General features: G+C 53.0%; 1 long non-coding RNA gene across 1 annotated transcript; it reads left to right on the forward strand.

Moving 5' to 3' along the window:
- Nucleotides 1–1,859: 1,859 nt before the first annotated feature.
- LOC116664424 lies at nucleotides 1,860–8,099 on the forward strand. The gene is made up of 3 exons (XR_004320974.1): nucleotides 1,860–1,871; nucleotides 2,863–2,866; nucleotides 7,979–8,099. It is a non-coding gene; the product is annotated as an uncharacterized LOC116664424 (long non-coding RNA).
- The last annotated feature ends 13,819 nt before the right edge of the window (nucleotides 8,100–21,918 follow it).

Consider the following 21,918-nt stretch of genomic DNA (forward strand, 5'->3'; position numbering starts at 1 on the left):
AGAGGGACTCAGAGCTCATTGCTGTTCTGAGCAGTTTTCTCTCTTGCACCTTCCAGTTAGTGCTGGCTATTGGGCAGCAATGCTGTGGATTTTCATATCTTCTTGTATCAAACCTTATTCTTTTAAAAAATTATTTGTATTTGTTTATTTTGGAGGGACGGTAATTAGGTTTATGTATTTGTTTTTAACGGAGGCACTGGGGATTGAACCCAGGACCCCGTGCACGCCAAGCACGTGCTCTACCCTCCCACCAAAACCTACTAGTTCTAATTGTAAAGTCTCTCGGAAGCTTGCCTTATGTCGGAGGTCGCATTGTCTGCAGAAACGATGCCTTGCGTCTCCCATCCAGTCCTCACCCCCTCGTTTCCGCCTGTTCTTCCCTAACGCGGCCAAGCCACTGGCGCCGTGCGGAGGGCCAGCGGTGAGAGAAATCAGCTCCCCGGGTACTGACCTCGGTGGGTCCCACCTGAAGATCCACTCGGAAGCCTGAGGTCTGCTGTGTTTGCCTCGTCGCCCTCCATCAGCTAAGGGGGCGCTCGTATGTCTAATTACCTAAGAGCTTCCACCACCAGGGTGTGGAGCTAAGTCCAGCCCTGCTTCCCCTGAGGGGACAGTGAGCTCGCCCACCTGCTGGTGAGGTGAGGTGACTGGCACAAGCAGGCTTCCTGACGGTGTTTCCCGCTACGTTCCTGGGACAAAACCCGCTTGGTCCTCGTGACTCTCCCTCTCCTCCCCCCGGTGTGTGAGCATTCCGGGTGACCGAGCATCCGCCGTCTGCTGACCACTGGCAGCCCCCTGCCCCTGAGGAACCCCGTGCCTCCGGGGCCCCCGCCCCGCCCCCGCCCGGGCGGCTCACTGGACAAACTCTCGCAGGAGAATGCAGTCATTATCCGAGTATTTATTGCCACAGACTCTTCGTGCTGAGATTAAAAGTAAGTAACTGACCCAGGGAGGAGGTAGGCTTATTTCTGTCCAGAGCAAAAGGCTGGTGGAAATACATCTGTTCACCAGGTAAGCAGCCCTGTTCCTGCCGGGCTCAGGGCCAGGGACCCCAGGCCTCCCGGGTTCTCCCACGGCCCTCCTTGCCCGGCCCCGGGGCCTCGGGGCCTGTGCTCTCTGAGCAGCCGTCATCCACTCCTTGTCTAGGAGGAGGCATCCACAGCGTCTTCAGTGCACGCCGCCTCCCGGACCCCTGCTGCCCCCAAAGTGGGCTCGGGTTTCCCAGACAACAGTACACAATGGGCGTAGCCTAGCAACAGGGTGGGGTGACGAGCAGGCTCCTGGGACCTCCCACATTGTACCGCCTCCTTTTGTCCAGGGCCCCAGCAGGGCAGAGGTCCAGGGTAGAGGATGTGAGTGGAATTCACACATCAGTCTGGGGAGCCTGGGTGTGCGAGTGGAGAGGTGATCAGATGCATCCGTGGGCCCGCAGCTCATAAAAGAGATCAGGGCACAGTGAGCATGCGGGCAGCAGCCGAGGCCACACAGGGATGTCTGACCCACTCACGTTCAGATCCTGGGCCAAGGGTGAGCTGATGAAGAAGGAAGGGGGGAAGGAGGCGGGAAATGAATCAGTCATTTTTAAAGCCGACCAGACTGTGGTGAACTGCTTATTCCCCGAGCCTTTAGCTGCCTCTTCCTGACTCCACAGGCGCGCCGTCAAGGAGCTGGGACCACGTTCCGGGAGGCGGCTTCAGGTGTCCCTCGGTCTCTCCTTCAGCCCCTCTCGTTACTCTGCCCCGATGGTCCCTGACGGCCACTGCTGTGGGAGACAACAGCTATCCTTTCACGTCACTTCGGTGCAGAATTTGTGACTCGCGAAACATTGACTGACTGATGTTCAGGACGCACTGTCCTTGATGGGACTGGAGGTGAGCCTTCCTGTGGGAGGCTCCAGAGACAAGTGGCTTGGGCCTTGACCCTCCTGCGGACAGCATGATCTCCTTATCTCAGTCAAGGGTAAAATCTTGGGGGTCTGGGAGAGGTCAGATGTGACTTTCCAGGTTAAAGGGTGGGAGGGAGATTCTGGAAGTATAGCTCTGTCCCCTCCACTCTCAAGTCTATCTCCCGCCTCCTCTGAAATGGATGTTGGCTGGGACAATAGGAAGAGGTTAGAAGGTGGAAGGAAGGCGCCTGGGAGGCGCACGGGGCTGGCATCGTGCCTGTGTCTACAGCTCCAGCCCACAGCAGAGTCCACCTGGCCTCCCACCACCTGCAGAACAGCTGTTTGTAGGTAATGCAATAGTCACTTCTGGGCCCCAGGGAGCCAAGAAAGAGATTACCCCAAAAAAGGGGGTGGGGAGCAACCACATGAGATAAAAATCAGTCAGAAGCACAAGAACACAGGGACCTGCTGGAGGAGACGGGGGGCGAGTCGACAAAATGATGACAATAACGAGCATGTACAGAGCCCAAGGCAGTGCACACTTTGTTACTGCAGTTAAGGAAAACGCCAGCAGCTGGATTCAAGGACAGCATGGTCACCTTTTAGACCCACATCAGCGGCTTGGAAGGTGAAGGATAAAGAAATATGAGCAAAGAGTAAACGTACACGGAGGCTCCTCCTGCATGCCCCCTGCCGCAGCCCTGCAGCCAGCCACTTCTCCGAGGATCTCAGGGTCCTTTTACTGGAGAAGGTATTGGAAACCAAGACCTAGGCAGCAGGCGCGCTTACTGTGGCTGGGACGCCACTGGGAATTCTGGAGTTAGAAAGTATAAGAAGGAAAACGGAAAATCAGAGAGGCTTAACAGTGCACTTGAGCTGACGGAAGGGCGAGCCAGTGAGCGCGATGGTGAACCAGCAGAGAGCATGCGGTCCAAAGGACAGAAAAAAAGAGAAAGACAATGATGAAGAAAGCGAAGTTCAGTGGAATAGGGAACACCGGTAAGAACACCAGCGTATATATAATGGGCGTAGCAGGAGGAAAGGACAGAAAAGGTGCCTGAAGAAGCAATGGCTGGAAACCTCCCAAACCTGCTGAAAAGTATGACCTTCACATCCAAGAAACGCAGTGTTCCAAGTGGGATAAACACAGATATACACCCAAATACGTCTTAACTAAAACACTGAAGACAAAGAGAAACAAAATCTTGAGAGTGGCAAGAGAAAAGCAACTCATTATGTACAAAGAAACCCCAGTAAATTGAGCAGCTGACTTAGAAACAATGGGGACAGCTGACAATGGGATGAAATAGTCCACATGCTGAAAGAAAAGCCTGCCAACCACAAGCCTTATATCCAGTCAAACTATCTTTAAAGTATGGAGGTGAAATGAAGGTGTTCCCAAATAAAAACTGAGGTAACTAGTTGCTACAAATACGACTCATAAGAAATAGCAAAAGCTGCTTCAGACTGAAAGCAAGCAGCACAAGATAGTCATTCACATCCAAACAAATATGTAATTAAGTAGTTGATTACAAAAGACTGTAAACTTGCAAATATCTTCTTTTATCTCTTGACTTACTTGAAAAGAAATTTCATAAAATAATATGTATGTAGCTGTATTTGGGGGCCTATAGCATAGACATGTGATACATTTAATGCTAACAACAAAAAGTGGTGGAGAAAAGCTGCACTGGAGTGAAAGAATGGCAGGAGATGCTAATTCAAATCCACAGAAAGAAATGAAGAGAATGAAAAAAAGAAAGGTTAACGTTCAAACTCTGTATGTACTTGCTTGCTTTTTTTCTTGCAGCTTCTTTAAAAGACATAATAGAAAAAATGATCACGTCAGTAGATACTGGAAAAGGTTTTCACAAAATTCAACATTCACTTATGATAAAAACCCTCAACAAAGTGGGCATAGAGGGAACACACCTCAACATAATAAAAGCCATACATGACAGGCACACAGCTAACATACTCAAAGGTGAAAAGCTGAAAGCATTTGCTCTAAGAGCAGGACCAAGACAAGGAAGCCCACTCTCATTGTGTTGGAAGTCCTAGCCACAGCAACCAGACAAGACATAAAAGAAATAAAAGGAATCCAGACTGGAAAGGAAGTGAAACTGTCACTGCCTGCAGATGACACGACACTACACATAAAAAATCCTAAGGATGCCACCAGAAGCCCACTGCTCATCAGTGAACTTGTTAAAGTCACAGGATACGAAATTATTATACGGAAATCTGTTGCATTTCTATCTGCTAATAACCAGCTATCAGAAAGTGAAATTAAGGAAACATCCTATTTACAATTGCATTAAAAATAAAACATCTAGGAACAAATCTAACTAAGGAGGTAAAAGGCCTGTACCTTGAAAACTAAAAGACTCTGATGAAAGAAACTGAAGATGACACAAACAGAGGGAAATATAAACCATGTTCTTGGATTGGAAGAATCAATATTATTAAAATGACTGTACTACCCGAGGTGATCTACAGATTCCATGCAATCCTATCAAAATACCAGTGGCATTTTTGACAGAACTAGAACAAATAACATTAAAATGTTTATGGCGACACAAAAGACACTGAGTAGCCAAAGCAATCTAAAGAAAGAACAAAGCTGGAGGTACATATGCCTTGATTTCAAACCATACTACAAAGCTACAGGCATCAAAACAGTATGGTGCCAGAACAAAAACAGACACATAGTTCAATGGAACAGAAGAGAGAGTCCAGAAATAAGCCCACACCTATATGGGTTATTAATCTACAACAAAGGAGGAAAGAATATACAGTGGGGACAAGACGGCCCCTTCAAAAAATGGTGTTGGGAAAACTGGACAGCTGCGTGCAAAAGAATCAAACCAGACAACTCCCTCACACCATGCACCAAAAGAAAATCAAACTGGATTGAAGACTTAAACATAAGACCCGAAACCATTCCACTTCCAGAAGACAGCAGGAAGCGTGCTCTTCAGCGCTGCTCTCAGCAGTGGTTTCTGGATATGTGTCCTCTGGCTAAGGAAACAGAAGCAAAAGTAAGCAAACGGGGCTACATCAAACTGAAAAGCCTTTGCACGGCAAAGGAAGCTACTAACAAAATTAAATGGCCATCTACTGAATGGGAGAGGACATATGCAAATGCTGTATTCAGCAAGGAGTTACTGTCCAAAATCCAAAAGGAGCTCACACAACTCAACGTCAAAAACAAACGACCCAGTTAAAAAATGGACAGAGGATCTGAATAGACACTTTTCCATAGCAGACGTACAGATGGCCCACATGCACATCAGAAGATGCTCAGCACCAAACCATGATGACACATCCCCTCACACCTGGCAGAACGGCTATTGTCGAAAAGCCCACAAATGGTAAGTGCTGGTGAGGGTGTGGAGAAAGTAAAACACTTGTGCGCTGCTGGTGGGAATGCAGGTTGGCACGGCCACTATGGGAAACAGCGTGGAGGTTCCTAAAAAAAAATTAAAAATAGAATTACCATATGATCCAGCAATTCCACTCCTGGGTATTTATCCAAAGAAAATAAAAGCAGTGATTAGAAAATATGTATGCGCCCCTGTGTTCATGACGGTGTCATTTGCAGCAGCCAAGACATGCAAACACCCCAGGTGCCCGTCAGCAGATGGCTGGATCGAGGTGTGGTGCGCGTCAATCATGAAAAAGCACGGAATCTTGCCACTTTCAAGAGCATAGTTGGATTTAGAGGGTATCATACTAAGTGAAATGTCAGACGGAAAAATACAAATACTGTACGATTTCACATATATGTGGAAAAACAAATGAACAAACAACAAAACAGAAGCAGAGTTATACAGAGAACAAACAGGTGGTTGCCAGGGGAGGGGGGTAGGGAATAAACAGGTGATTGAGGTTAAAGTACACAGACTTCTAGTTGCAAAATAAATGAGTCACAGAACTGAAATACACAGTGAGGGGAATACGGTCAGTAACTATGTGGTGTCTCTGTGTGGGGACATATCGTAACTAAACTTATCACGGTGATTATTTTGAAATGTACAAAATCATTGTGTTGTGTACCAAGAACTAACAATATTACAGGTCAATTATACGTCAAAAGAAAATAAACTCATAGGAAAAAAGATCAGATTTGTGGTTATCGGGGGCAGGGGTGGAGGTGGGGAAATTGAATGAAGGTGATGAAGAGGTACAAACTTACGGTTATAAGGCGAGTCACTGGGGACATAATGGACAACATGAGAAATACAATGAGCACTGCTGTGTGTTGTATGTGAAAACAGGTGAGAGTAAATCCTAAGAGTTCTTGTCACAAGAAAAATATTCTTCCTGTTTTGTTATTTTTGTATATATATGAGATGATGGTGTTCAGTAATTTATTGTGACAAACGTTTCATGATGTACGTGAGCCAAGTCACTGTGCTGGACACTTGAGACGTATACAGTGCTCTGTGTCAATTGTATCTCAATCAAATTGGAAGAAAAAGACATGATTATATAAAGTAATAATTTTAAAATGTCCCATTGGGTTTAGAACTTATGTGGTGCAAGATACATAATAATAATACAAAAAGAGGAGGGAATGAAGCAATTTAAGAGTGAAGTTTCTATATTTTGCTGGAACTAAGTGTAAATCTGAGCTGATAAATTAAGATAAATAGCCCAGATATGTAATTTAAATTGTCAAAGGAATTAATGATTCCTCACGTTGCATTAGAAACCTTGACTTAATACAAAATAAAGCAATAAAGAACAGAGGAACAAAAATAACGAGACATAGGAAACAGAAAGCAAAGTGGCAGACGTAAATCTAACCAGGGCAGTAGCAACTTCAAATGTGCATAAATTAGACAACCCAGTCAAAGGGCAGAGATGGTCAGATTATCTAAAAAATAAGCCAAGATCCAACTATGTGTTGTCTGCAAGAGACACATTCTACACTGAAAGACGCAAAGGCGTGGCTTTGAATACCGGTTTCAAAGAAAGGATAGAAAAGGTAACGTGTAAACAGCCATAGAAACGCTGGTGTGGCTGCACTAGGATGAAACAAAATAGATTTCAAAACAAGCAAAAAATGTTGCCCGAGATAAAGAGGGCACTTCACAGCGATAGAAGGGTCAGCCCACCGGGAAGACACACAGTCTTACACACACACGCAGCTCGTAACAGGCTCCGGAAACAGGGGACGTAAAGCTGATGGAAGTGAAGGGAGAAACGGACAACTCAGCAGCAGCTGGAGACTCCGGCAGCCTCCTTCCCACGCGGCTGGAGCACCGGGCAGGATGTCAGCACGGAGAGAGAAGACTTGGCCCGCACCGCACACTTACGAGAACTAGCAGGCACCCCAGGGCCTCCGCCAGGTACCAGCAGAATACAGATTCCTCTCGGGGGCCCGGGACCCGCTCTTCAGGACAGGCCATATGCTAGACTATAAAACAAGCCAAGTGAGTTTAAAAGGATTTAAGTGACATTCAAATAGAAATCAGTCATAAAAGGAAATCTGAATATCCACAAATATGTGGAAATTAAGTAATACATTCTTAAATAACTGATGGGTCAAAGAAGGAATCGCAAGGGAAATTAGAAAATACATTCAGATGAACAAAAATGAAACATAATACACCAAAACTTACGAGATGCAAGTAAAGTAATTAAAGGTGCACAGAAAGAAACTTACAGCTGTGAACACCTATATTAAAAACATGATCTCAAGTCAGTAACCTACCCTCCGCCTCAAGAAATCAGAAAAAGAGGAGTAAAGCAAATCCTAGGCAGGCACCAGGGAGGAAAGAATAAAGATTAGAGCAGAAACAGGTGAAACAGACAGCACGGAGCAGCAGAGAATGCAAATGAAACCGAGAGCTCTGTTCTTCTGGACACGCTGGTTCTTCAGAAATATAAAAATGACAAACCTTTCTTTTTTTCACTCATAATTGGAAATTTTATTTTACATACAAGGAACTAGCGTTGTTTCTGCATGAGGTAGATGTGCTGGACGGTCCACTCAAGGACGTTCACTTCATCCAACTTGATGCAGCTGATGTCCTTCGCATCCTGGCGGAAACACCGGTGGCAACACCGGCGGCACATGTTGAGGCCGTGTTTCCGGATCAGACCGTGCCGGTTTGAGCAGACGCTGGCAAGAGCGAGAACCCTGGCCGAATTTTCTAGGGTGGCTCCAGTACAGGTGCTGGTGACCCATCTTGCTTTCTCGGATGCAACGAGGCAAAAGGAAAAGTGACAAATCTTTAGATGTACTGACCCCCAAAAAGGAGAGAAGATTCAAACTGACAAAATCAGTCACTAAAAGGGGGCTTCATTACTGCTCTTACAGAATTAGAAAAGAGTATTAGGGAAATTAGATAACTTGGATGAGATGAACAAAATTCTAGCAGATGATAAATTTTCAAAACTAACTTAAGATGAAGTAGAAATCTTCACAGACTTGTAAGAAGAGATTGAATTAGAAATCAAAACCTTCTCACAGAGAAAGGCCAGGGCCGGGAGGCTCCCTGGTGAATTTCACCAAACGTTCAGAGAACACGAACCTCCACAGACGCTTCCCGGAAGTGAGGGGGGAGACCTTTTCCCAGCTCAGCCCACGAGGCCAGAATTAACCCGACCCAAGAGACTGATGAAGCCCTCACAAGACGATATGGTACAGACCGACATCCTGTGAATTCTCCTGTAAACAGAGATGGGAAAATCCTCAACAAAATAGCAGTAACCTGAACCCAGCAACAAGCAGGAAGGACTGCGCGGCGTTGCCAAGCGGGCTCACCGCAGGCATGGAGGGAGGACTCACCACACAAAATGCGATCGGTGTCTCGCACCACATGAAGAGCTCAGAGGACAAAGCCTGCACGGACGTCTCCACAGACACAGGAAAGTAGTTAGCAAGCTCAGCACTCTTGTGATTAAAAAAATTCAGTGAACGAGGGATAAAAGAGAATTTCCTCAACCTCATAAAAAACACGGACAGTAAACTCACAGCTAACTTCCTGCTTCACAGGTCAGAAGCCTTCCCCCTGAGATCAGGAAGAAGACCAGTACATCTGATCCTGGCTTTTTCACTCAGCAGGGCATGAAGGCTCTAACCAGGGCAAGTGGGCAAGAAGGTGGGGTCAAAAGCCCTTAATTAGAACAGCAGACTGTCTTCATCTGCAGAGGACAGTACTGTGTGCATAAGAAACACCCCCAGGAACCCACAAAAACAACTACAGCTCATAAAGGAGCTCACAGGTTTGCAGGACACAAGACTGATGTTCAGACTCAAGGTTATGTCTCTGCACCCTCAACGAGCAACAAGGTGTTGGCGCAGGGATGGAAGCCCGCAGCGCGGGACGGCTGGGAAGTCAGAAACGCCCCGGCATGGCCCGGACGCCAGCAGAGGACAAGAGCTTTGTTTCAGAGTAGAAAGAGGCCCCTTTAACAAGGGGCCAGAACAGCCAGCATCCTCCTGGAAGGCCGAAAAGCTGGAGCCACCCTTACATCTTAGTTGAAAGTAAATTCCACGTGGATTATAGACTTAAATGTAAAACGAAATAAAATGGGGCAGGATGGTCCGGAGCCTGTGTGCCATGCAGGAGTGAGGGGGCCTTACCAAGCGGCCTGCAGACCCCGAAGCTCTCAGAGTGAGTTATAAACAGCCTGTGCTGCACAACGTCTGCAGACAGATGCCCAAAACAAAGGCAGTGGAAAGGACAAGTTGGGAGGAATAAAAAGCTATTTACAATGAACGTGACAATCCGAAGCGACTGTCTACAAGACACAAAGAGCGCTTATGAACTGGTAGGAGAAAAACAAACAATCCAGTGGAGAAAACAGGCCGAGAGTATGGATTCACTAAAGAGTAAATTCGAATGGCGAACAGCAGACAAAAGGTGCTCAAAACCACTAACAGTAGGCGAATGCGGGTGGTCGGCAGGTGCCTGGAGAGATGCTCGGCCTCGCTACTGTCAGTGGACACGCACACCCAGACCCCAGTGAGAAGTCACCTCGCACCTGTCCCGAACGGCCACCATCAAGAGGAGCACAAAACGCAAGCGCTGGGGAGGGTGCGGCGAAGAGACCCTCACACTCTGTGGGTGGGAGTGTGAACTGTAGGGAACAGCATGCAGGCTTCTCTAAAAACTAGACCCAGAACCACCGTATGACCCGGCAATTCCACTGCTGGGTCTACATCAAAAAAGCCCCAAAACACTAATCTGAAAAGATACATGGACTCAGTGTTCAAGGCAGCAGTGTTTACAATGGCCAAGACGTGGGCACCACCCAGGTGCCCGCCAGCAGGTGACTGGGTAAAGGCATGTGTGTGTACGCAGTGGCGTTCTGCTCAGTCTTAAAAAAGAATGAAATTTCACCATTGCAGCAACGTGGACGGACTTGAAGGGCAGAGAAAGACAAATACTGTATGACATCACTAATATGTGTGGAATCAAAAAGTGCAACAGGTAAAGACAACGAAAAGAAAGCAAACTTACGTGTGTGAAGAACCGCCTAGTGGTCCCCAGTGGGGAGTGGGAAGGGGAGGGGCGAGACAGGTGGGGAAAGAGGTGCAAACTTTGGGGAAGAAAACAGCTACCAGGACACACTGCACAGCTCAGCGAATGGAGCCAATATTTTATAATAAATGTAAATGAAAGTAACCTTTCAAATTTGTAAAAAAAATTCAAATTAAAGTAACAGTGAGCTATCACTTAAAACCCATCCAATGAGCAGAATTAAAAGGAAGGAACTAACAGGATACGAAGAGAAACACATGGTCCCCACTGCTGGTGGGAGACGGACGTTCGACGGCTTTTGTGGAAAGCCCTCCGGTACTGTGAGGGCCGGGAAGCGCCGTCTTTGCTCCTCAGCCCTAAATCCCAGTCCATACTGGTCTGCGTTGGTGGCTGTCACAAAGTCCAGGGAGGCTGGACGTCTCAGACGCAGGTGCCGTTGGGGCTGGTTCTCCTGAGGTCTCGCTCCTGGGCTGGCAGACGGCCGTCTTCTCCCCGGTCCTCACGTGGCTGTCCCTCTGTGTGTGTCTGCGTCCCGATCTCCCGACCTCTCCGTAGGAGGACACCAGCTGTGCGGGCGAGGCCCCCGTTAATGTCTGTGCTGTAACTTGGTCAGCCCTGTGGAGCCCTGCCTCTGAGCACAGGCCCATTCCGAGCCGCACTGGGGGCCGTGACTCCCACGTATGCATTTGCGGAGACACGGTTCAGCCCGGGACACGGCTCCTGGGGTTGCCTCCACAGGACTGAGAAGGCTGGTGATGGAGACGGAGAACAAGGATGTTTCTGCTTGTGATGCTGTTCACAGAGGCAGGGAAAGAAGCCGAAAACTGAGAACAGGGGAACCCACAGAGGAGCCGTTACACAGATGAGCGAGGCGGGCGTGGAACAGCAGACCTCCTTCAGCAAAGAGACTGACGGCTCCGCCAGGCGGCCCGAGAAATTTCTTTCCTGCCTTCCTCTTGTTCTCTCCCCTCAGCCTTATTGAGATACAACTGACGTAAAACAGCATGTAAGTTTAAAGTGGACCTGGGATGACTTGATACGCATACGTAATGGGGAATGTTTACACAGTAAGGGTGGTTAACACACCTTCATCTCACAGAATTACCATTGTGTTTTTATTGTTGTGGAGAGAATTAGATACCTATTTTCATCGTGTTTGTATAAAATATAGTATTATTTTAGTACATTAGCGCCCGGAGCTTACCCCCCTATAACTGGAAGTTCACACCCGTTGGCCAGCACCTCCCCACGTTGCCCGCGGCCCCTCCCCGACTCCCAGTCCCTAAGGGCCGCCGTCTGTTCTCGGTTTCTGTGAGTTCCGTGCTTTCAGATTCCACCTCGAAGTGAGACCACACAGTATTTGTCTTTCTCTGCCTGCCTGACTGATCTCACTCAGTGTGATGCCCTCAAGATCCATCCATGTTGCTGCAAATGGCATTGTTTCATTCTCTTTGAGAGCGGAGTAGTGTTCCGTGGTATAAATACACCACATCTTTTGTGTCCAGTCCTCTGTCGATGGACTTTTGGGTCGCTTCCGTGTCCTGGCTGTTGTGAACAGCGCTGCTGTGAACGCTGGGGTGCAGGCGCCTCTTCAAGACTCTGGTTTCATTTCCTTCAAGTGCACACCCAGAGGTGGGACTGCCGCATGGGATGGATAGTTGTATTTCCAATCTTTTGAGGAACTTCCATGCTGTTTTCCACGGTGGCTGCACCAATTTCCATCTCCACCAGCAGTGCACAGGGGCTCCCTTCTCTCCACGTTCTCCCCGCACTTGCTATCTCTTAGTGTTGTGACAGTAGCCATTCTAACGGGTGTGAGCGATGTGATCTCATATGGTTTTGATCTGCGTTTGCTTGATGATTAATGATGCTGAGGATCTTTTCATGGACCCACCAGGCCATCTGCATGTCTTCTTGGGGAAAATGTCTGTTCAAGTCCTCTGCCCAACTTTTATTAATTCATTTTTTTATTGAGGGACAGTCAGTTATAGTGTGTCAATTTCTGGTGTTCAGCACAATGTCCCAGTCACACATATACATACATACATTCATTTTCATATTCTTTTTCATTAAAGCTGTTGAATATAGTTCCCTGTGCTGTACAGAAGAAATTTGTTTTTTATGTTTTTATTAGTGGCTAACATTTGCAAATCTCAAACTCCCAAATTTATCCCATTTCCACCCCCTTTCCCCCAGTAGCCGTAAGATTATTTGCTATGTCTGTGAGTCTGTTTCTGTTTTTAGGTGAACTCATTGGTGTCCTCTTTTTTTTTTTTGCCCACTTTTAATTGGGCTGATTCGTTGAGCTGTATCAACTCTTCCCATCTGGGGTGTTCACCTCTTATCAGGCGCACGGTTTGCAGACGCTTCCTCCCACTTGACAGACTGCCTTTCGTCTGGTCGATTCTCTCTCTTGCTGTGCAGAGACTTCGTTTTGCCATGGCTTCACTTGTTTAATTCCGGTGTCAGATCCAGAGGACATTGGAGAGGCAGGACAGGAGGTCTGGGTGACCCCCCCGTACTGGCCCGAGTTCATTGTCAGGCTCACCTGGGGCCTCTGGAGGCTCACCTGGGGAGGGGCTCGCACCCCTAGTGGAGATCCTGGTTCTCCCCCAGCCCAGTCTGGGCTGGCTGCGCTGGGGCTGGGAAGGGTGGCAGTGAGCGGCTCTCCCTCTCCATGCCTGGCAGGCTGGGGCAGGAAGAAGGAGCTGGGGGTGGCCAATTTCCCCCTCAATACCTCTCCCAGCCAAGCTCCACCCCCTAACCTGGGCAGCTCCTGGTTCTGGAGCAGCCTGACCCCTGCTGCCCTTCTTGGGGCTGAGATGGGGAGACGCCATCAGTTGAAGAATTCATGAGCTCCCAGGCCCCCACTGCCAGCTCTCCTGTCCCAGTTGACAGGGTGCATCAGTTACCTGTGCTGTGTAACAAATCACCCCAAGCCCAGCAGCTTAAACAACACAAATGTATTCAGTGTGTGATCTCATGGTTTCCACGGGTGAGGAACCCAGCCCTGGGTCAGCTGGTCGTCTGCTCAGGAGCTCAGAAAGCTGCAGTTGAGGTGTCTGCCGTGTCTCCTGGGACTTCCGGCTGCTCTGTAGGGCTCACTCGGTGAGGCTGGAGGACCACGGTCTTCGTCCTCTTTCTGGCTCTTCTCTTGGCTGCCAGAGGCTGCTGCTGTTCCTGCCACGCAGCTCCTGGGGGCAGCTCACCCCAGGGCTCCTTGTTTCTTTCCTTCCTTCTAGGCTGCACGAGGGCACCTCTGATTCCTCATCCTAGTGTGAAGGCCCTTCTGAGGAGGACAGGCCGCCTCCCTGTGGACTTGGTACCCCACTCACAGGACTGTGATCTTGTTCTCTGGGCCCCTCCAGGATGTGCACACCAGGGCCCAAGGTCCCCCGAGAATACTGCCGAACCACCGTGGTGGGAGAAGTGAGGATGAAGGGAGGAAAGAGTGACAACGAGGCCCCAAAGGAGGAAAAGGAAAGCCAGGTGCTGCTGGCCCCTCTGCCCCTTCAGGCCTGGGAATCGTCTGCAGCCCCACTGCCCTGGCCAAGGGGCGAGGTGGGGCTGCCAGGGGGCCTTCCTGAGGCATCGTCCTCAGGGTGACAATCAGACCCCACCCTGTCTTGCTCTTGGGAGCCTGGGTCTGCAGGTGGGCCTGGGGCCCATGCCTCCTGCCCTTGGCCCCAGCCGCCACAAGAGGTGGGTGTTGGCATGGCTTCCGTGGGCAAGGCCTCTGGCCAGCAGCTCAACCCCTGCTCACTCGGGCGGGCACGATGCAGGCTTTACATTAGCACTGCCACGCACATGACTGACGTCCCCCACACTGCCCCCCACCCCACCACAGCCCTGCCTTCTAGGACACGTCCACTGCCCAGTGACAGTTCTTGCAGCCAGAGATCACCCAGACTGGCTGGTCCTCACCCATCACATCTTCATGGCCCACAGGAGGGGTGCTCCATGCGTGCTCCCAGTACCCTTGGGCCGGCCAAGCCTGGCTCACCGGGGGGTCCCACCACTGAGGCCCAGGTCGGCCAGTTCCAAGGCTCTGCTTCTCAGGCCAGACTGATGGCTGTCCGCTCTGCCAGCTCCCAGGTGCTGAGACCCTAATTAGCTTCTTCCAGCATGAAAGGGGCGGTGGGGGGAGGGTGTGTGAATGAGTCAGACCTAGGACCGCTTCCTCTGCCTCCGTTGGGGAGGGAAGGCGGGCACATGTTCAGACGGACGTCTTGTTCGTCTGGGGTGGGGAGAGGTTCTCACAACTCTGGTCTCACTTCCTCCCTCCCACCCTGAAGGGCTTTTGCCCTGGGTCAGAGGTCAGCGCTGGAGTCACAGCATAGGCTCCGGTTCTGGGCTCCCCAGGCACCAGCTGTGTGACTTCAGGCAGGTTACTCAACCTCTCTGTGCCCTGACTTTCTCACGTATAACGCCTGCCCAGCAGGGTTGTGCTCGTGCAGAGTAAGGGGCATAAGTGGCGTCCAAGCTACGAGTCAGGGTCCCTGGGCGGGGCTGCTGGAGCCCAGAGGCTTGGCCTCCCTGACTGTGTGACCCCAAGTAGGTGTCTCCACCCCCGTCCCGAGGGCCCCAGCTGGCCAGTGGCCATGGTTCCCTGGTGGGAGCGCAAGGATGAGCTTCCCCAGAGCAGCTCACTCCAGAAGAGGGGCTACCAAGAGCAGCCCTCGCCACCGCCGGGCTCTCTGGGCCCCGGGACCCCGCCTCCCGGGGCTACTGCTTACTCCTCTGCTGGAGCCCTCGGAACAGAAGGGCCACCTGCCCGGCTGGACCTGGGGCCCCAGGAGCAGAGCCAGGGTCTGCTCTCCCCCGTGGCCCCGAGGACGACGCCTGGGGGGCTCTGGGAGGAGCCGGAGCCTGGGCTTCCCCCGCCCTCACCCCCAGCATTAGGGCCTGCGCTGCCTGCTGCAAACAGACCGCAGGAGCGTGGCCGGCCCCCGGGAAGCGGTGGGTAAGTTCCCGTCGTTAGTGAAGCCAGCAGACTGGGAGCAGGGGACCAGGGAGGGCCCGGGGCGTGCAGAGAGGGCCCCTCTCGACCACAAGCGCGTCTGGAAGCAATTTCAGCGTTAATTAGCCCACCAGTTCCCCCCCGCCCCTCCCCTCCCACCCCCTCCCACCCCCCACCCACCCCGCACTGAGCTGTGTTTGCGTTTGATTTGTGTTCCCTACCTCTGCCAGCGCCTGGGATGGGAGGGGCTCTCAGAAGAGCAAGGAGATGAGGGGCCGGGATGGAAACTCCCGCCTGGCGGGGCGGCCATCCCGACGGACCAGGCCCTGCCTTGTCTGCAGAGAAAACAAATGTCACAAGCCCGGGGAGAAAGGAGCCCTGGACTCTGGCCGCGGCGTCCCAGGACGTGGGGGACGCGGAGGGGCAGCCCCTCCCTCTCACACAGTCTCTCCAACTCACGGGAGCAACAGTCAACAGTGCAAAGAGAAATCACCAGCCAAACATGGGCGAGGCGCGCAGAGAAGAGACTCTCCCAGGAAGCCCATGTGATGGCCCGTAAGCCTGTGGCAAACTGCCCGCCAGCTTTAGTCCCGGGACAAGCAAGTCAAAACCACAAGGAGACGCCACCCCACACCCACGAGGACGGCCATTGTCCAAGAAAACCCCAAAACCCAAGCCAGAAAATGACCAGTTGGGGGCGGATGTGGAGATAGGTTTGTGGTTGCCCGGAACCGGGCGGCAGGTGACAGAAGCGGTTGCTGGCAGGTACGGGTTTCCTTGGGGGCTGCTGGAAATGTTCTAAAATGTTTCCTTGGGGGTTTGATGGCACAACTCTGCAAAGATACTAAAAGCTATTGAATTCTGCAGTTTTTTTAAAAAAAAACCTAGGCATCATGAAATTGTGGAATCCCCGTTTCACACATGCGGAAACTGAGGCTGAGAGAAGTTAAGTGGAAGCTGTCCTGCCCTCTGCCTGATGCCTTGGAAAGGTCACCGGGGCTCAGCCCCCACACCCAGGGCCCTGCATGGGGGCCCGGATGCACAGGGCGCACAGGGTGCGGGCCTGGGGCATCCCAGGCCCTCAGCCAGAGCCCTGCTCCCTGGGCAAGCAGGTGGTGCCGGGAGACACAGGTAGGGACAGGCTGGGGACCCTGGACCAGCCCAGGGCCGTTGCTGCCCCCGCCTGTGGATTTTCTACCCCCTCTTTGTTACAGTGCCCCCTCCTCCTCGAGGCAGCACCCTTTTCAGACACCAGAGTCCTGCTGATGGAAAGAAACCCCTCCAATGTGGACCTAGAATCACCGTGGACATTTTCTGCTTAGGGGCTTGAGTCTTCCAACTTCAGGCAAATGGAGAAAGGAATTGCCAGGATTTCAGAAGTGTCCCTTGGAGTCGGGGTCTCACTTCGCCCCGGCATAATCTCAGCCCAGCAGGGCAGGAGCTCAGGGGTTCCCGCCTCGCTGCGGCTGGCAGGATGAGATGCTGATGGCTCCCAGTCGGGTAACTGAGTTTCCTCCGAGTGGGACAAGCCAGCGATATAATTTCCAGGATGATCAAAGCTTGCCAGGGCTCGACCAAAGCTGCTGAATCATGGGATTGGAAGGCGTGAGCCCTGCACAGGGAGAAGACTGCTCCCTGAGAGGCCCCAGGGCGGCCTGTCTGTGCGCCGGGTTAGACAGAGCGATCCTATTCCTGGTCCCCCGGAGACAGACATGGACAGCTCATTCGGAGACATACCCTGCCATTGGCCAGAATGTTGTTCCCAGCGTGTGGCTTTCCTCCTAGACTCACTGGCAGGTGCAACAGGCCGGGGAGGTTGCCCCAGAGCTTCTGCCTTGTTTGGCCTCCAGACTGCGGGTGTGGAGCAGACCAGGGCCCCTGGGTCTGCCCCAGGGGGCAGGGCATCAGGCCCCCCACCTCCACGTCTAAGGCCACAGCGGCCTCAGGCACCCCCATGGACATCGGCAGGTGGAGCTGCAGCCTGTAGGAGCAGGGTTCCCAGCAGGTGCTGCCAGAGGCCCGCGCATCCTGTAGACCCCAGGCCCAGCAGGCCTGCCCCATGGCCCCCTCCCGTCGCCCTCTCCCTCCCCTGTCATCACCCAGGTAAGTCCTGGCTGCCCCGTCGTGAGGAGGCTGGGGATAAGGGACCTGGGCTCTCTTTCGAGGCGATCACTGAATTTCAGAGTGCACTTGGCAAGGTACCCACTCCCTGATCTGAGATTTTGCTTCTGTAAAGGTGGCAGGTAGACCCCAGGTCCCCAGGATTCTACAGGTATTCCCCAAATCCCAGGGTGCAGAACCAAAGGCCCAGAGAAGACCTCCTGGCTGGGTTCAGAGGCCTGTGGACCTGTCAGCCCTGTGGGCAGTGGTCCAGCAGAGTGGGGGCTGCTCCGGCCGGTGACCTGAGAGGCTGGGCCGCCTCAGGGCCCAGGACGTGTTCTGCGTCCCCCTGACCTTCCAGATGCTATTCCCCCAGCGGCATGAGGACACCCCGTGGCCCTCGGCATGTTCGTCTACGGATCGCACGGCAGACACGCGCCCCCACACCAGGTCTGGGGATGCGGTGGGCCTCCGACTCCTGCCGCCACCAGCACCGGGAGCCAGGTTGCAGCCGCTTATGTATCGGACGTAGTTAATGATCCCCCGGTTCCCTAATTAGATATTAAAAATCTCACTGTGCCGTCATAAAATAACATGGAACGAAGAATAAAGTATCATAGTTATAAAGTCATCAAAATGTAATAAAGTGATGTTATTACAAAGGCTTAAAATTTAACGGCGGTTTTTTAGCGTGTCACATGTTATATAATTAAAGTTACAAAATAAGATAGAGTAATTAAAGAGGAGACTTGAGGCTTGGCGGGGGTCCCGACTCTACCCTGAGAGGGCTGGGGACACGCAGTCCAGCCTGTGGGGGGCTGCACTGGAGGTGGGGGCTCAGAGGCCAAGATTTGGGGCGTCTGGGATGTGGCGGGTGAGTACCCCCCGGGGGCAGGAGCTCTGAGACCCGCACACAGGCTGGCTGAGAGCCTTTACGGACTCTCTTCCCTCATCTCTCTCCCCGCCCATCCTCAGAAAACCCCTCATCTGACCCAGGGGCCCCAGGGGTGCTCAGTGGACACTGGGGACTGAACTGGTGTCCTAGCACCTGCCTGTGCCAGGCCTTGCGGGATGCAGGGCCCACAGGTGACCACAGGTGGCCAGATCTGGTCCCAGGGTGCAGGGCAACCCTGAGCAGGGTGTGCAGGCATGTGGTCGCCCTCGGAAGTCCTTACCCAGCCCAGGGTGGCAGCAGGGCAGAGGAAGGTGACCCGGCGGGTGGAGGGGGGACACACGCAAGGGCTCAGAGGAGCAAGTTCAAGGAACTAGGCATCGTTCCACAACGGCAGAGGCATAGATTCCGGAATTAAATGACAGCCAGCTCACTCTGCACTGAGAAGGGCTGCCCCGTGCGGAGAGGACTGAGCGCCGGCCACAGTGCAGCAGGCCCTGGTCTCAGACCGAGCCCTGCCTCGGGCCAGGGCGTCTCCAGACCCGTCTCCCACACCTTTTTACTGGTAGCCTGAGCTCCCTCTCGGAAGCTTCGCCGGTGAATGACCACAGCCTCACCCATGCTCCAGCGGTCTAGAACCTGGCTCTAGAAGCATGTCCCCTCTCAGACCCCTCCTCCAGCCTAAAGAGGTCACATGCTCCCCAGACTTCCGCAGGGGCAGCTCTGGCCGGAACCCCAGGAGACGTCAGGGACGGAGCTCCCTGCAGCGTAAGTCAGACCTGGGCAGCGGCAGGGAGAAACCCCCCCACTGGGGCTCCAGACCCTGAATTAACCACATCTTGTATCTCCTGCGTTCAGTTGCTCTAACTTCTGGGGCCTGGCTGCAGAGATCACCCCTCCCGGGGCCACTGAATTCTACGGAGTCAACTCACCCTTACAGACAAACCAGCCAGTCCGGAACCCACACCCCCACCCCCCTCTGCTCTCACACTCTGAGGGAAATCTTGCCCATGGTCACCCTCTCCGCCGCTCCTGCCCCACCCTGGAGCCTCCCCGGTGGCCCTGGCTGGCGGTGCTTGGACCCTCCTCTCGGGATCGGTGACAGTCACCTCCTGATCTGTTGGCCTCACCATCCCCTAAGAAGAGTGGAACCTGCGTCTTAACACAGGCCTCGCCCTCGCGTTGCTCTGATTGTCATGAAGTTCCACGCAGGAAGCCTGCACCTCCGGGCTCAGCCTCTGGGCCTGCCCCAGGCCGCTCGCGCCCCTGCTCAGGTGGCTTCACACGTGAAGACTGGACACCCCACCCGCTGCTCCCCAGGGACCAGGCTCCCAGGCGCCTCTCCAACTCACTGCCTTCTGTGGATACACCCTCCGTCCTCATCCTTCGGCGGGTGGGACATCAGACGGGCCCGGGGCTGGGGGGGAGGCCAGCCTGCAGACAGGGGTCCTGCGCACGCTGTGGTGGCGGGTGAGCCCAGGCGCTCCAGGAGGAAGGGGCCTGCCGCCTCACTGTAGATCATCCTTAAAAAAGAAACCAGAGACACCCAGGGTGCCTCTCTGGGGCCCCGTAAATCTGGAGAGGAGGGAGGCGCACTCAGAGAACACAGGCGTTTGAATTTTAAATGGCCAATTTGGTCAATGAATCAACTTCGCTGGGCTGGGCGAGCGTGCAGATGAAAGCAGTTTTGAGACCTATTTAGAGCCTTGAGAGCCTCTTTGTTCATGCTTTTTTCATACTGTCGCCCTCTAATATTTCATCTATATTCATTTTTATGGCTTTCCAAATTATAGATGTCAGCTAAAACCTGCGAAGAGAGAAGGTGAGTGGAGGCAGGGGAGGGCACCGTGTTGAGAAGAAAGGCGAAGTTTCCCTTCCAAAGCCAGGCTGTTGGGGCGTGACTCCCCCGCTGCCCAACGGCCCCACCTCCGGCCCCGCTCCTGCCTCCGGTCACGATGGGCCCCATGCTGGCCGTGGGCACGGAGTGAGGCAGACGTCCCTGCCAGTGGGGGCTCGCGCTCCTGTGGGCAGAGACAGCCCTCAGAGCCAGCAGGACAGAGCCCGGTGCTCAGGGCCCAGGGTGAGGGTCAGGCCTCGGAGGAGCTCCCAGGGCGGGGAGGGGCCACCCTCTCCGCACCCCGCCCCCCCACAAAGTGTCGCCCAGGCAACCACCCCCATCCTGGGGGGGACCTGTTCTACAGATTAGGAGTCGCCCGGACCCAACTGGCCTAAAGTAAATACGTGCGCCATCTTTGAGGAACGGGTTCGCTCTACAATTTACGCTGTGAAGAGATCACAAGGGAAATGCTGGAAGCCAGGCGCGGCCGTCCTTCTTCTGAAGGGCCAGACAGCGCACATCTCAGGTCTCCGGCACAGCTGCTCAGCTCCGACCTGGTGGCGCGAGAGCGGCTGCGGGCAACACCCGGCACCCAAGCCTGCTGCGCCCCACCGAGCTGTGTCTGCAAAAGCAGGCGGGTGCGTGGGCTGTGGCCGGCAGGTTGGCATGCCCGCGCCCGCCGCCAGCGCTGGCAGGAGCCCGCTGGGCTTTCTGCGGGTCCAGTCCCATCCCGTGAAATGGCCACTGTCTTTTCCACCACTGTCGTGACTTCCGTTTGGAGTACTTGTGTCTCATTTCTCTCCTCGTTCCTTCCATGTCTCCCTTTAAATCTCCGAGCCTACGGAGCGTGTTTACGGCGGGTGTTTCACCCTCCTCGGCTGCCTCTGCCGGCACCTCCGCCCTTTCTGGGTCTGCCTCTAGGGACTGGCTTCCCTCCTGTTTGCGGGTCACAGCTTCCTGGGTCTTCGCTTGTCCCGTGGGTTTTGACTGGATGCTGGGTGTCATGTGGATGCTGTTCATTGTCAGGTGTGGAATGCCATCACATTCCTGGAAAGAGGGTGCACTTCGGTCTGGCAACAGTGACATCACCTGAAGATGAGTTTGGTCCTTTGGAGGTTGGTTTTGATGCTTCTGGGGCTAGAAGGGTCACCCATCCTCTAGGATTTGTGCACTGAGTGACCCGCCACCAAGGCAGGACTCTCACGGGGTCCCTGCTGAGTGCCCGTGTTTTCAGTGAGTTCTGTCCACTCCAAGTGGGGGAGAGGCTCCAGGCCTGTATGAGCCCCAGACCTCATTCACCCTGCAGCCCCTGGTCTCTGTTATTTCTCCAAAATTGCTCTTGGAGTCTCAGCTCCACACATGGGACATTAGGCAGTCGGGCAAAGACTCCTTGTGGGAATCCCTACGGAGAGCTCTGGAGCTTTTCCTGCTTACTCCCTCTTCTCTGGTCTTCTCTCCTGCAAACGCTAGCCATCTCTGCCTCCCCAGACTCTGATCCCTGTCTCCTCACCTCATCAAGACCACCAGGTCGTGCGGGCGCCCCCTGCCTCTGCACGTGGATGGCGTTTTCAGGCAGGAAGCAGGACACTGGAAGGCTCACTTCACCGTCTCCTTTTTCGTCGGGGTCTCAGTCCCACATCACCCACTGTCGAATGTCTGAAAACAGGTGCTTCTGATTTTCTGTCCAGTTTTTCTGGTTGTTTAAGACAGGAGAGCAAGTCCAGACGCTCCAGCAGAGACTCC

This window comes from Camelus ferus, chromosome 6 (genome assembly GCF_009834535.1).
Source record: "Camelus ferus isolate YT-003-E chromosome 6, BCGSAC_Cfer_1.0, whole genome shotgun sequence".
In the NCBI taxonomy this organism is placed as follows: Eukaryota; Metazoa; Chordata; class Mammalia; order Artiodactyla; family Camelidae; genus Camelus; species Camelus ferus.